The sequence below is a fragment of the Mirounga angustirostris genome, unplaced genomic scaffold (assembly GCF_029215605.1).
Source record: "Mirounga angustirostris isolate CCGP_5_RB_7025 unplaced genomic scaffold, mMirAng1.0.hap1 SCAF_5, whole genome shotgun sequence".
Lineage (NCBI taxonomy): Eukaryota > Metazoa > Chordata > Mammalia > Carnivora > Phocidae > Mirounga > Mirounga angustirostris.
The window spans coordinates 100,511,815-100,523,935 of record NW_026991713.1 but is presented as its reverse complement, the minus strand read 5'-3'; the positions used below and the strand labels follow the sequence as shown (position 1 = coordinate 100,523,935).

At 39.0% G+C, this 12,121-nt stretch overlaps 1 protein-coding gene and 1 non-coding gene across 2 annotated transcripts in view; both read left to right on the top strand.

The window, feature by feature from the left end:
* KDM5A (lysine demethylase 5A) overlaps positions 1-12,121 on the top strand; it is a 95,994-nt gene that overhangs the window by 43,035 nt on the left and 40,838 nt on the right. The window lies entirely within an intron of this gene.
* On the top strand, positions 3,553-3,684 carry LOC123845124 (small nucleolar RNA SNORA72). Its single transcript, XR_006790960.1, has one exon. It is a non-coding gene; the product is annotated as a small nucleolar RNA SNORA72 (small nucleolar RNA).

Sequence of the window (12,121 nt, the reverse complement as noted above, 5' to 3'; positions counted from 1 at the left end):
TTTGCCCAACTTTTAAAACTTGGGTTGTTACTGAATTTTGAAAGTTCTATATATAGTCTAGATACAGATTCTTTACCAGATAGGTGATTTGGAAGTATTTTCTTCCAGTCTGTGGCTTGTCTTTTCCTTTTCTTAATAGTATTGTTTTGAAGAGCAGGAGTTTCTTTGGTTTATCAGTTTTTTCTTTTATGGATTTTATGGCTTTTGGCATAGCCAAAAGGCTATATCTAAGAAATCTTTGCTTAACTCAAGATCACAAAGATATTCTCCTATGTTTTCCAGAAATTTTTTAGTTTTAGCTCATACATTTATGCGTATGGTCTATTTCAAGTTAATTTTTGTATGTGGAATGAGTTATGGATCAAAGTTTATTTTCTTGCATATGTCACTTACGATTTCACGCCCACTTATGAGAATACTAATTTGAGATCTCCTGTTTTGGCTTAATAACCAAGTAACCAAGAATAACCAGAACAATTGGTAGGTTGAGAAGGCACTTTATTTTTTGACATATCCCAAGGTGGTAGAATGTAACAGAAGCCTTGTTTCCTCTCAATAAAATCAGAATTCTTGAAAACAGCATTTTCAGTTAGAAAAGTTTATATAATCACAAAATTAAGGCCTTTGTTTCTGTTTTGAAAGAATTTCAAATAATGGGCTCTCTCTATATATATTAAGTTAGATTTGAAGAGTTTTAAGAAAATGAATATAGGTTTAAGCTGAAGAAAACTATTGTAGTGGATAGCGATTTGGATCTGAAAAGTAAAAGAGAAATCGATTTCACCACTCTTTTTATGGGCATAAATGGGGAAAAAGATCTTTAAACAAAAACCATCTATAGATATATAAAGCTATATAAAGCTGTATAAAGCTATACATATTACAAATGATGTAAGTATTATTATAAGCTAATTATTTTTAAGAATTTATGTTAACTTGGAAATAAGAATTTTTACTAAATAGTCAGATTTCTTTTTCTAGTTTGAATTACCTGTGATAAGAAACAAGAAGGGCGCCTGGGTGGTTCTGTCAGTTAGGTGTCTGCCTTCAGTTCAGGTCATGATCTCAGGGTTCTGGGATTAAGCCCCGCGGCAGGCTCCCTGCTAAGTGGGGAGTCTGCTTCTCCCTCTCCCTCTGTCCCTCTGCCCCGCTCATGCTCTCTCTCTCTCAAATAAATAAATAAAATCTTAAAAAAAAAAAAAAGAACAAGATACAAGTGAATCTTATTTTCATTTTTAAAAAAAATTTTTTTGAGGTAAGTGTATGACTGATATAGTTAATATTCTCATGTTATACTTGTATTCTTGAAAGTTTTCTTGGTTGTTTGCTTATTTTTTATTAGCCTTTTGTATTTTATTTTATTATTTATTTATTTATTTTTTAAAGATTTTATTTTTTTGACAGAGAGAGACACAGCGAGAGCAGGAACACAAGCAGGGGGAGTGGGAGAGGGAGAAGCAGGCTTCCCGCTGAGCAGGAAGCCCGATGTGGGGCTCGATCCCAGGACCCTGGGATCATGACCTGAGCCGAAGGCAGACGCCCAACCACCCGAGCCACCCAGGCGCCTGTGTATTTTATTTTTATTTTTATTTACTTATTGTTATTTTTTTAAAGATTTTATTTATTTATTTATTTGACAGAGACACAGCGAGAGAGGGAACACAAGCAGAGGGAGTGGGAGAGGGAGAAGCAGGCTTCCCGCTGAGCAGGGAGCCCCATGTAGGGCTCGATCCCAGGACCTTGGGACCATGACCTGAGCCGAAGGCAGACGCTTAATGACTGAGCCACCCAGGCGCCCCTATTATTATTTATAAATATATTTTTTTATTTATTTGACAAAGAGAGAGACAGCAAGAGAGGGAACACAGGCAGGAGGAGTGGGAGAGGGAGAAGCAGGCTTCCCACTGAGCAGGGAGCCCGACTCGGGGCTTGATCCCAGGACACTGGGATCATGACTTGAGCCAACGAAGGCAGATGCTTAACAACTGAGCCACCCAGGTACCCCAATTATTATTTTTTAAATAAAACTGTCTTTTTAGGGGCGCCTGGGTGGCTCAGATGGTTAAGCGTCTGCCTTCGGCTCAGGTCATGATCCCAGGGTCCTGGAATCGAGCCCCACATCAGGCTCCCTGCTCAGTGGGAGCCTGCTTCTCCCTCTCCTTCTCCTGCTCCCCCTGCTTGTGCTCTCTTGTTCTCTTTGTCAAATAAAATCTTAAAAAAAAAAAAAAAGACTGTCTTTTTTGAGTAGTTGAAAGTTCACAGCAAAATGAGGGAAAGGGTAGGGTACAGAGATTTCCTATATATCTTACATCCCCACACATGCAATGCCTTCTACATTATCAACGTCTCCTACCAGAGTGGTACCTTTGTTAAAGTTGATAAACTGCATTGACACATCATAATCACCCAAAGTCCATAGTTTATATTATGGTTCACCCTTGGTGTATATTCTATGTGTTTGGATGAATATATAATGACATGTATCCATCATTATAGTATCATACAGAGTATTTTCACTTCACTAAAATTTCACTGTGTTTCACCTATTCATCTCTACCCCCCCTTCCACTGGCAAATACTGATCTTTTTACTATCTCTGTAGTTTTGCCTTTATGTCATATGGTTGAAATCATATAGTATGTAGTCTTTTCAGATTGCCTTTCATTTTTTCATGTGACTGTCCAGTTGTTCCAGCATGATTTATTGAAAAGACTATCTTTGCTCCATTGTGTTGCCTTCTTTGTGAAAGATCAGTTGACTGTATTTATGTGAGTCTGTTTCTACATTCTCTCTTGTGTCCCATTGATTGATTTGTCTATTCTTTTGTAATACCACATAGTCTTCATTACTACTATAGCTTTATAGTGTTTTAAAAATTTTATTTATTTTTTTATTTGATATAGTTGACACACAGTTTAGTTTCAGGTGTACAATTTATAGTAAGTCTTGAAGTCAGGTAGTGTTAGTCTTCTGACTTTGTTCTTCTGCAATATTGAGCTATTATGAGTCTTTTACCTTTCCATATAAACTTTAGAATACCTTGTCGATATCCATAAAATAACTTGCTGGGATTTTGATTTTGATTGTACTGGATTTATAGATTAAGTTGGGAAAAACTGACAACAACACTGAACATGGAACACCTCTGTCCATGAACATGGAACTCCTCTCCATTTATTTAGCTTTTCTTTGAATTTGTTCATAGGAGTTCTGTAGTTTTCTTTCTTATACGTGTTTTGTTAGAAACCTAAGTATTTCATTTTTGGAGGGTGCTAATATAAATAGTAATTTGTTTTTAATTTCAAAATCCACTTGTTTATTACTGGCATACAGAAAAGAAATTGAATTGTATACTAACCTTGTATCCTGTGCTGTTATTGCTTATTAGTTCCAGGAGTGTTTTTGTCAGTTCTTTCAGATTTTCTTCATGGATGATCTTATGATCCATGAACAAAGATGGTTTGGTTTCTTCCTTCCCAATCTGTATCCTTTTTATTTCCTGTTCTTGTCTTCTTGTATTAGCTAGGCCTTCCTGTTGAAAAGGAGTGGTGGCCGCAAATATTCTCGCTGTTCTGATTTTGTAATAATCAGGGCAGGCTAAACATTCGCTATATTAAGACCATGCATGTGTCCCCAGACCTAGTGCTTTCCCTAGGTCTGGTTTTATCAATGCTGGTGATAAACCAAGTCTGATTATATGATGTATCATATATGGGAAATGCCTGTGACTTGGTATCTGATTATCCTTGAGAAATGACAGCAAAGCTAGTGTCACAACTTTTGAAGATAGCCATTGCTAATTTGATGATTACCAGTTGCGATTAAATGAATTGTAAAACTAACAAAAGAAAAAAGAAAAGGAGTGGTGGGAGGGGACATTGTTGTCTTGTACCTACCTGATCGTAGTAGAAAAATTTGTCAGGAATGGGTGTCAAATACTTTTTCTGCATTTATTGATAGAATCATCTGGCAGGGTTTGAGAGGTTGACTCCAATTTTGAAAGAAGTTCTAATTGTTGCATACTTGGGATAAATTCCACTTGACTTTGTCATGTAATTCTTATTATATATTGTTGGATTCAACTTGCTAATTTTATTGAAGATTTTTGCACCTATGTTCATGAGAGATATTGGCCTGTAGTGGTTTTTGGTAGCAGGGTAATGTTGGCCTCATAGAATGAGTTAAGTGTTTCTTGTGCTTCTGTCCTCTGAAAGAGATTATAGAGAATTGGTATAATTTCTTCCATAAATGTTTGGTAGAATTCACCAATGAACCCATTTGGGTCTGGTGCTTTTTGTTTTGGAAGGTTCTTAATTATTGATTTGATTTCCTCAATAGAAGTATAGAGCTATTCAGATTGTGTGTGTGTGTGTGTGTGTGTGTGTGAATTTTGACAGGTTGTCTTTTCAGGAATTGGTCCATTTCACCTGGTCATGAAAGTTGTGGGCATAGAGTTGTTTATAGAGTTGTTTATAGTATTCTTGCATTATACTTTCAATATCCATGGGATCTTTAGTGATGTCTCCTTTTTCATTTCTTTTTTTTTTTTTTTAAAGATTTTATTTATTTATTTGAGAGAGAGAGCACGAAGTGGGGGAGGGTCAGAGGGAGAAGCAGACTCCCTGCTGAGCAGGGAGCCTGATGCGGGACTCAATCCTGGGACTCCAGGATCATGACCTGAGCCAAAGGCAGTTGCTTAAACAACTGAGCCACCCAGGCGCCCTCTTTTTTCATTTCTGATTTTAGTAATTTGTGTCTTTTTTTCTTTTTTTTTAGTTAGCTCAGCTAGGGGCTTATCAATATCATTGAACTTTTCTTAGGACCAGCTTTTGGTTTTATTGATTTTTCTCTATTGATTTCCTTTTTTTAATTTTACTGATTTCTGCTCTAATTCCTTTTTTTTTTAATTTTTTTTTTTAAGATTTATTTATTTGACAAGAGAGAGACACAGTGAGAGCAGGATCACAAGCAGGGGGAGAGGGAGAGGGAGAAACAGGCTTCCCGCGGAGCAGGGAGCCCGATGCGGGGCTCGATCCCAGGCCCCTGGGATCATGACCTGAGCCGAAGGCAGACGCTTAACAACTGAGCCACCCAGGCGCCCCTCTAATTCCTTTTTTTAAAAAAATTTTTATTTTTTAAAAGATTTTATTTTTTTATTTGACAGAGAGCAAGCACAAGCAAGGGGAGTGGGAGAGGGAAAAGCAGGCTTCCCACCCAGCAGAGAGCCCAATGGGGGGCTCGATCCCAGGACCCTGGGACCATGGCCCAAGCCAAAGGCAGACGCTTAACGACTGAGCCACCCAGGCGCCCCTCTCTTTTTTTAAAAAAGATTTTATGTATTTATTTCATTTATTTTTTTTAAGATTTTATTTATTTATTCATGAGAGACAGAGAGAGGCAGAGGCAGAGGGAGAAGCAGGTTTCCCGCTGAGCAGGGACCCCGATGTGGGACTTGATCCCAGGACCCCAGGATCATGACCTGAGCCAAAGGCAGACGCTTAACCGACTGAGCCACCCAGGTGCCCTATTTATTTATTTTAGAGAGAGCGAGTGAGCAAGTGGAGGGAGGGGCAGAGGGAGAGGGAGAGAGAGAATCTCAAGCAGACTATGCATTGAGCACAGAGCCCAATGCAGGGCTTGATCTCATGACCCTGAGATCATGACCTGAGCCAGTATCAGGAGTTGGATGCTTAACCAACTGAGCCACCAGGCACTGTGCCCCTCTTCTGCTTTCTTTGGATTTAATTTGGCCTTCTTTGTCTAGTTTCCTAAAGTGGAAACTTAGGTTATTCATTTTATATATGTTTATTTGAAATGGAATTCCTTAGTCAGTAGAATGTGACTCTTGATTTTGGGGTTGTGAATTCGAGCCCCATGTTGGGTGTAGAGATTATTTAAAAATAAAATAAAATAAAAAAAAGGAATTCCTTTCCCATTACTTGGTGTCTGTCTTTTGAAGCTTGTAATGTAAGCATAGGTACACTTCATTTTAATGTGCCTTTGCTTTATTGTGCTTCGTAAATATTGTGTTTTTTACAAATTGAAGGTTTGTGGCAACCTTGCATTGAGCAGGTTTATTAGCCCCATTTTTCCAACAGTATTTGCTCACTTTGTGTCTCTGTGTCACATTTGGTAATTCTCACAATATTTTAAACTTTTTATTTCATTTATTTATTTTGTTCATTTTTCATTGTCATATAATACACAGTGTTACAGGGATGCCTGGGTGGCTCAGTTGGTTAAGCGTCTGCCTTCTGCTCAGGTCATGATCCCAGGGTCCTGGGATCGAGTCCCGCATCGGGCTCCCTGCTCAGTGGGGAGTCTGCTTCTCCCTCTTCCTCTCCCCCTGCCTGTACTTGCTCTGTCTCTCTCTCTGACAAATAAATAAAATCTTTAAAAATTATATATATATATATATATACACACTGTTATATTAGTTTTAGGTGTACAATATAGTGATTCAGCAATTCTGTACATTACTCAGTGCTCATCACAATAAGTGTACTCTTAATCCCCTTCACCTGTTTCACCCATTCCCCCCCCCCCAACCTCCCTTCTGGTAACCACCAGTTTATTCTCTGTATTTAATAGAATCTGGGGCATCTGGCTGGCTCAGTCGGTGACGCTTCATCTCAGGGTCATGAGTTTGAGCCCCATGTTGGGTGTAAAGCTTACTTAGAAAAAGAAAGTGGAATACTCTAATAGAGTCTTGGGGGTTTTTTTGTTTGTTTGTTTTTTCTTTGTTTTGTTTCTTAAATTCCACATATGAGTGAAATCAGATGGTATTTGTCTTTCTCTGACTGATTTATATTACTTAGCATTCTATCTTCTAGGTCCATCCATATTGTTGCAGATGGCAAGTTTTCATTCTTTTTTATGGATGAGTAATATTCCACTGTATATATATCACATCTTTATCCATTCAACTTGAGTTGCTTCCATAACTTGGCTGTTGTAAATAATGCTGTAATAAACATAGGGGTGCGTATATCTTTTCAAATTAGTGTTTTCGTATTCTTTGGGTAAATACCCAGTAGTGCAATTAGTAGATCATGTGGTGATTCTATCTTTAATTTTTTGAGGAACCTCCATATGTTTTCCACAATGGCTGCACCAGTTTTCCTTCCCACTAACAGTGCATGAGGGTTCCTTTTTCTCCACATCCTTGTCAACGCTTGTTTCTTGCATTTGTTATTTTAATCATTCTGATAGGTGTAGGATGATGTCTCATTGTGGTTTTGATTTGCATTTCTCTGATGAATGATGTTGAGCATCTTTTCATGTGTCTCTTTGCCGTCTGTATGTCTTTGGAGAAATGTCTGTTTATGTCTTCTGCCCTTTGGTTTTTGTTTTGTTTTGTTTTAAATACACTTGAACTCACGACCCTGAGATCAAGACCTGAGCTGAGATCAAGAGTCAGATGCTTAACCGACTGAGCCACCCAGGCACCCCTGCCCAATTTTTAATGGATCAGACTTTTTCACTATTATATTTGTTATGATCATTTTGATGAGTGATCTTTGATGTTACCGTTATCATTTTTTTGGGTGCCACAACCTGTGCTTATGTAACAGTGAACTTAGTAGGTAAATGTTGTGTATATTCTGCCTGTTCTACCAACTGGCTGTTTCCTTGTATCTCTTTGTCTGATTGTCAGTCTTCTTTGTTCTTTGAGACACAACAATATTGAAATTAGGCCAATCAATAACCGTACAATGTCCTTTTAAGTTCAAGCAGAAGGAAGAGTCACATGTCTGTTACTTCAGATCAGAAACTAGAAATGATTAAGCTTAGTGAGGAAGGCATGTGGAAAGACTAGATGGGTCAAAAGCTAGGCTTCTTGTGCCAAAGAGTTAGCCAGGTTGCAAATGCAAAGGAAAAGTTCTTGAAGGAAATTAAAAATACTACTCTAGTGAACGCACGAACAATAAGAAACTAAAAGAGCCTTATTGCTGATATGGTGAAAGTTTTAGTGATATAAGATGGAACCAGCCACAACATTTTCTTATGCCAAGGCCTAATCCATAGCAAGGCCCTAACTCCTCAGTTTTATGTAGGCTGAGAGTGGTAAGGAAGCTGCAGAGAGAGGTTTGAAGCTAACAGATCTTGGTTCATGAGGTTTAAGGAAAGAAGTCATCTCCGTACTACAAAAATTCAAGGTGAAGCAGCAAGTGCTGATGTAGAAGCTGCAGCAGGTTATCCAGAAGATCTAGCTAAAATCATCAGTGAAGGTAGCTACACTAAGTACAGATTTTCATTGTAGACGAAACTGTCTTCTGTTGGAGGAAGATGCCATCTAGGACTTTTGTAGTTAGAGAGAAGTTAATGCCTTGCTTCAAAGTTTCAAAGGAGAGGCTGACTCTCTTGTTAGGGGCTAATACAGCTGATGACTTTAAGTTGAAGCCAATGCTCATTTACCATTCTGGAAATCAGGGTCCTTAAGAATTACGCTAAATCTACTCTATATTCTATAACTGGAACAACAAAGCCTGGCTGACAGCACATCTGTTTACAAATGGTTTGGACCTACTCTGCAGAGAAAAAGATCCTTTCAAAATATGACTGCTTGTTAGCAGTGCACCTGGTCACCTCAGAACTCTGATGGAGATGTCCAACAAAATGAATGTTGTTTTCATGCGGCAAACAACATCTATTCCACAGGGGCACCTGGGTGGTTCAGTCGTTAAGCGTCTGCTTTCGGCTCAGGTCATGATCCCAGGGTCCTGGGATCGACCCCCTGCATCGGGCTCTCTGCTCCGCGGGAAGCCTGCTTCTCTCCCACTCCCCCTGCTTGTGTTCCCTCTCTCGCTGTGTGTCTCTGTCAAGTAAATAAATAAAATCTTTAAAAAAAAAAAAACATTTGTTCCACAGCCCGCGGATCAAGGCGTCCTTTGACTTTCAAGTCTTACTAGTTAAGAACTATATTTTGTAAGGCTATAGCTGCCATGGATAGTGATTCTTCTGATGGGTCTAGGCAGAGTAAATTGAAAACTTTCCGGAAAAAAGGTTCACTATTCTAGATTCCATTAAGAACATCCGTGATAGGGGTGGGTGCTTGGGTGGCTCAGATGGTTAGGCGTCTGCCTTCGGCTCAAGTCGTGATCCCAGGGTCCTGGGATCGAGCCCCACATCGGGCTCCCAGCTCCGAGGGAGGCCTGCTTCTCCCTCTCCCACTCCCCCTGCTTGTGTTCCTGCTCTCGCTGTCTCTCTCTGTCAAATAAATAAAATCTTAAAAAAAAAAAATCCGTGATAGATGGAACAAGATCCAAATATCAACATGAACGGGAGTTTAGAAGAAGTTGATTGCAATCTTGGCATGGATGACTTTGAGGTGTTCAAGACTTGAGTGGAGGAAGTAACTGCAGATGGGGTGGAAATAGAACTAGAATTAGAAGTGGAGCCTGAAGATGGGACTGAATTGCTACAATCTCATGATAAAATTTGAGCAGATGAAAAGTTGCTTCTTATGGATAAGCAAAGAAAGTGGTTTCTTTTTTTTTTTAAGATTTTAAAATTTATTTGACAGAGATAGAGCAGGAACACAAGCAAGGGGGAGTGGGAGAGGGAGAAGCAGGCTTCCCGCCAAGCAGTGAGCCTGATGTGGGGCTAGATCCCAGGACCCTGGGATCATGACCTGAGCCGAAGGCAGATGCTTAACCAACTGAGCCACCCAGGTGCCCCAAGAAAGTGGTTTCTTGAGATGAAATCTGCTGGTGAAGATGCTGTGAAGATTATTTAAACGACGACAAAGAATTTAGAATATTACATAAACTTAGTGGCTAAAGCAGTGGCAGGGTTTGAGAGGATTGACTCCAGTTTTGAAAGAAGTTCTAATTGTGGGTAAAATGCTATCAAACGGCATTGCATGCTTGAGAAGTCACATGTGAGAGAAAGAGACAATTGATGTGGCAGACTCCGTTCTTATTGTTATTGTTGTTGTTGTTGTTTTAAGTAGGCTCCACACCCCCTGTGGAGCTTGAACTCATGACCTTGAGATCAAGAGTCGTGTGCTCTACCAACAGAGCCACCCAGGTGCCCCAGACTCCATTGTTTTATTGTAAGAAATTGCCACAGCCACCCCAGCCTTCAGCAACCTTCACCCTGATCAGTCAGCAGCATGATAAACATGGAGACAAGACCCTCCACCAGTGAAAATGTCAGATGATGTTGAGCATTTTTTAGCAATATTTTTTAATTAAGGTATATATATTGCTTTTTTAGACATAATACTATTGCACATTTAATAGGCTACAGTATAGGGTAAATAGAACTTTTTATTTATTTTATTTTTTTTAAAAGATTTTATTTATTTATTAGAGAGAGAGAGAGAAACAGCATGAGAGGGGATAGGGTCAGAGGGAGAAGCAGGCTCCCCGCCGAGCCGGGAGCCCGATGTGGGACTCGATCCCAGGACTCTGGGATCATGACCTGAGCCGAAGGCAGTCGCTTAACCAACTGAGCCACCCAGGCGCCCCTAAATAGAACTTTTATATGTGCTGAGAAACCAGAAAGTTCATTGGACTTGTTTTATTATGGTACTCGTTTTATTGTTGTGGTGTGGAACCAAACCTGCAATATCTCCAGGTCTGCTTGTACATTGGTAGAGACTCATGAAGTGAGTTTTTGTGGCATAGTCTCATTTCAGGTTTAACTTGTGTTATTAATGGAGCATTGTTTTTCCTTTTTGTACAATAATTTGAATATCACATCTCTTGATCATTTTATTTATCCTTTGATCACATTTCTCTAGGGACTCTTTTCCTATAAACTTATCTTCTTCTTGTGCCCTTGAGACACTAATCTCTACCCTTTCTTTGCATATTGTCTTTCCTATCTTGAAAAAGTTTTTATTTTTTCTTCCAAAAAACTTCTTGAGTGGTTTTTCTGTGGTCACTGCCCTTATTTCCTTTTTATCCCTTTATTGTCACTGTCATTCTGAAACTGAGAATTTGCTAGTGACTTTATTGCCAAGTCTCGTTGTTCTTTGTCTTTTATCCCCATGACCTCTTTGTTGCACTATATTTTGCTTCCTTGTTCCTTTTGCTAACACTTGCTCTGCTGTTTCTTTAGCATCTGATAATACTTGCCAGTCACTTTTTAATAAAATATTTATTTATTTATTTTAGAGAGAGAGAGAGAGAGAACGAATGAGCTGGGGGAGGGACAGGGAGAGGGAGAGAGGGAATCCACAAGTGGACTCCCTGCTGAGCGTGGAGCCTGACTTGGGGCTCCATCCCAGGATCCTGAGATCATGACCTGAGTTGAAACCAAGAGTTGGCCTCTCAACCAAGTGAGCCACCAAGGTGCCCCTTGCCAGTCACTTTTAATCATTTTCCTCATCTTCCTCAATTGCCAGTGTTTGCAGGGTGCAGCCTTTGACGTTTTATTGTTTTTCTTTTTTGCTACTTTTCAAGGAGTTCTTAGCCTTTCTTAGGATTTTACCTCTCTTTCAGCTATTACCTTGTGGTTTCATTTCTCAGGTCTTGATGTTTCCTCCTAGTTTGTGCAAACACAAATTATTGTCACTCTGAAAGACGTGTCATGTCCCGTCACCCATATGTAATCCGGGTCTCCTTGGGATTACTGTACATTTCTATTTAGCTTTTTATAATCTCACTTTCAGCATCTGAGATAGAATATCATCTCCTCTCCATCTTCCCTTTCACAAACCACTTTATTAATTGCTGGTAAGTATCAGGATCATTATTTAAAAACTTAATGTGATCCTTGACTCATCTGTCTCTTCGATAGTCATCTGCTATCTGGTTTGAAGTTTTATTTTGCAATGTCTCTCATCACTTCTACTCCTCCCCTTTTTTTTTCTTTACTGCTACCATTCGGTTCCATTCCTTAATTTTCTCACCTTGATTATTTCAAATAGCCTTTTAATTTGTATCTCTTTTTTCTTCTCTCCACTTTCTCCTAATAATTTATAATTTTCTGAGCTGTGTAATGTTAGAAAGCATTACAAGGAAAAATTGTTCTGTGATGGCAAAGCTTAGGAAATGGTAGATTAAGAAAAAATCAATTGGGGATAAAGAAATAATAAATGATTCTTTACTGTAAAACTGTGAAACTTTACTGTAATTCTTTACTGTAAAACTTCTATGATATGCTGGTG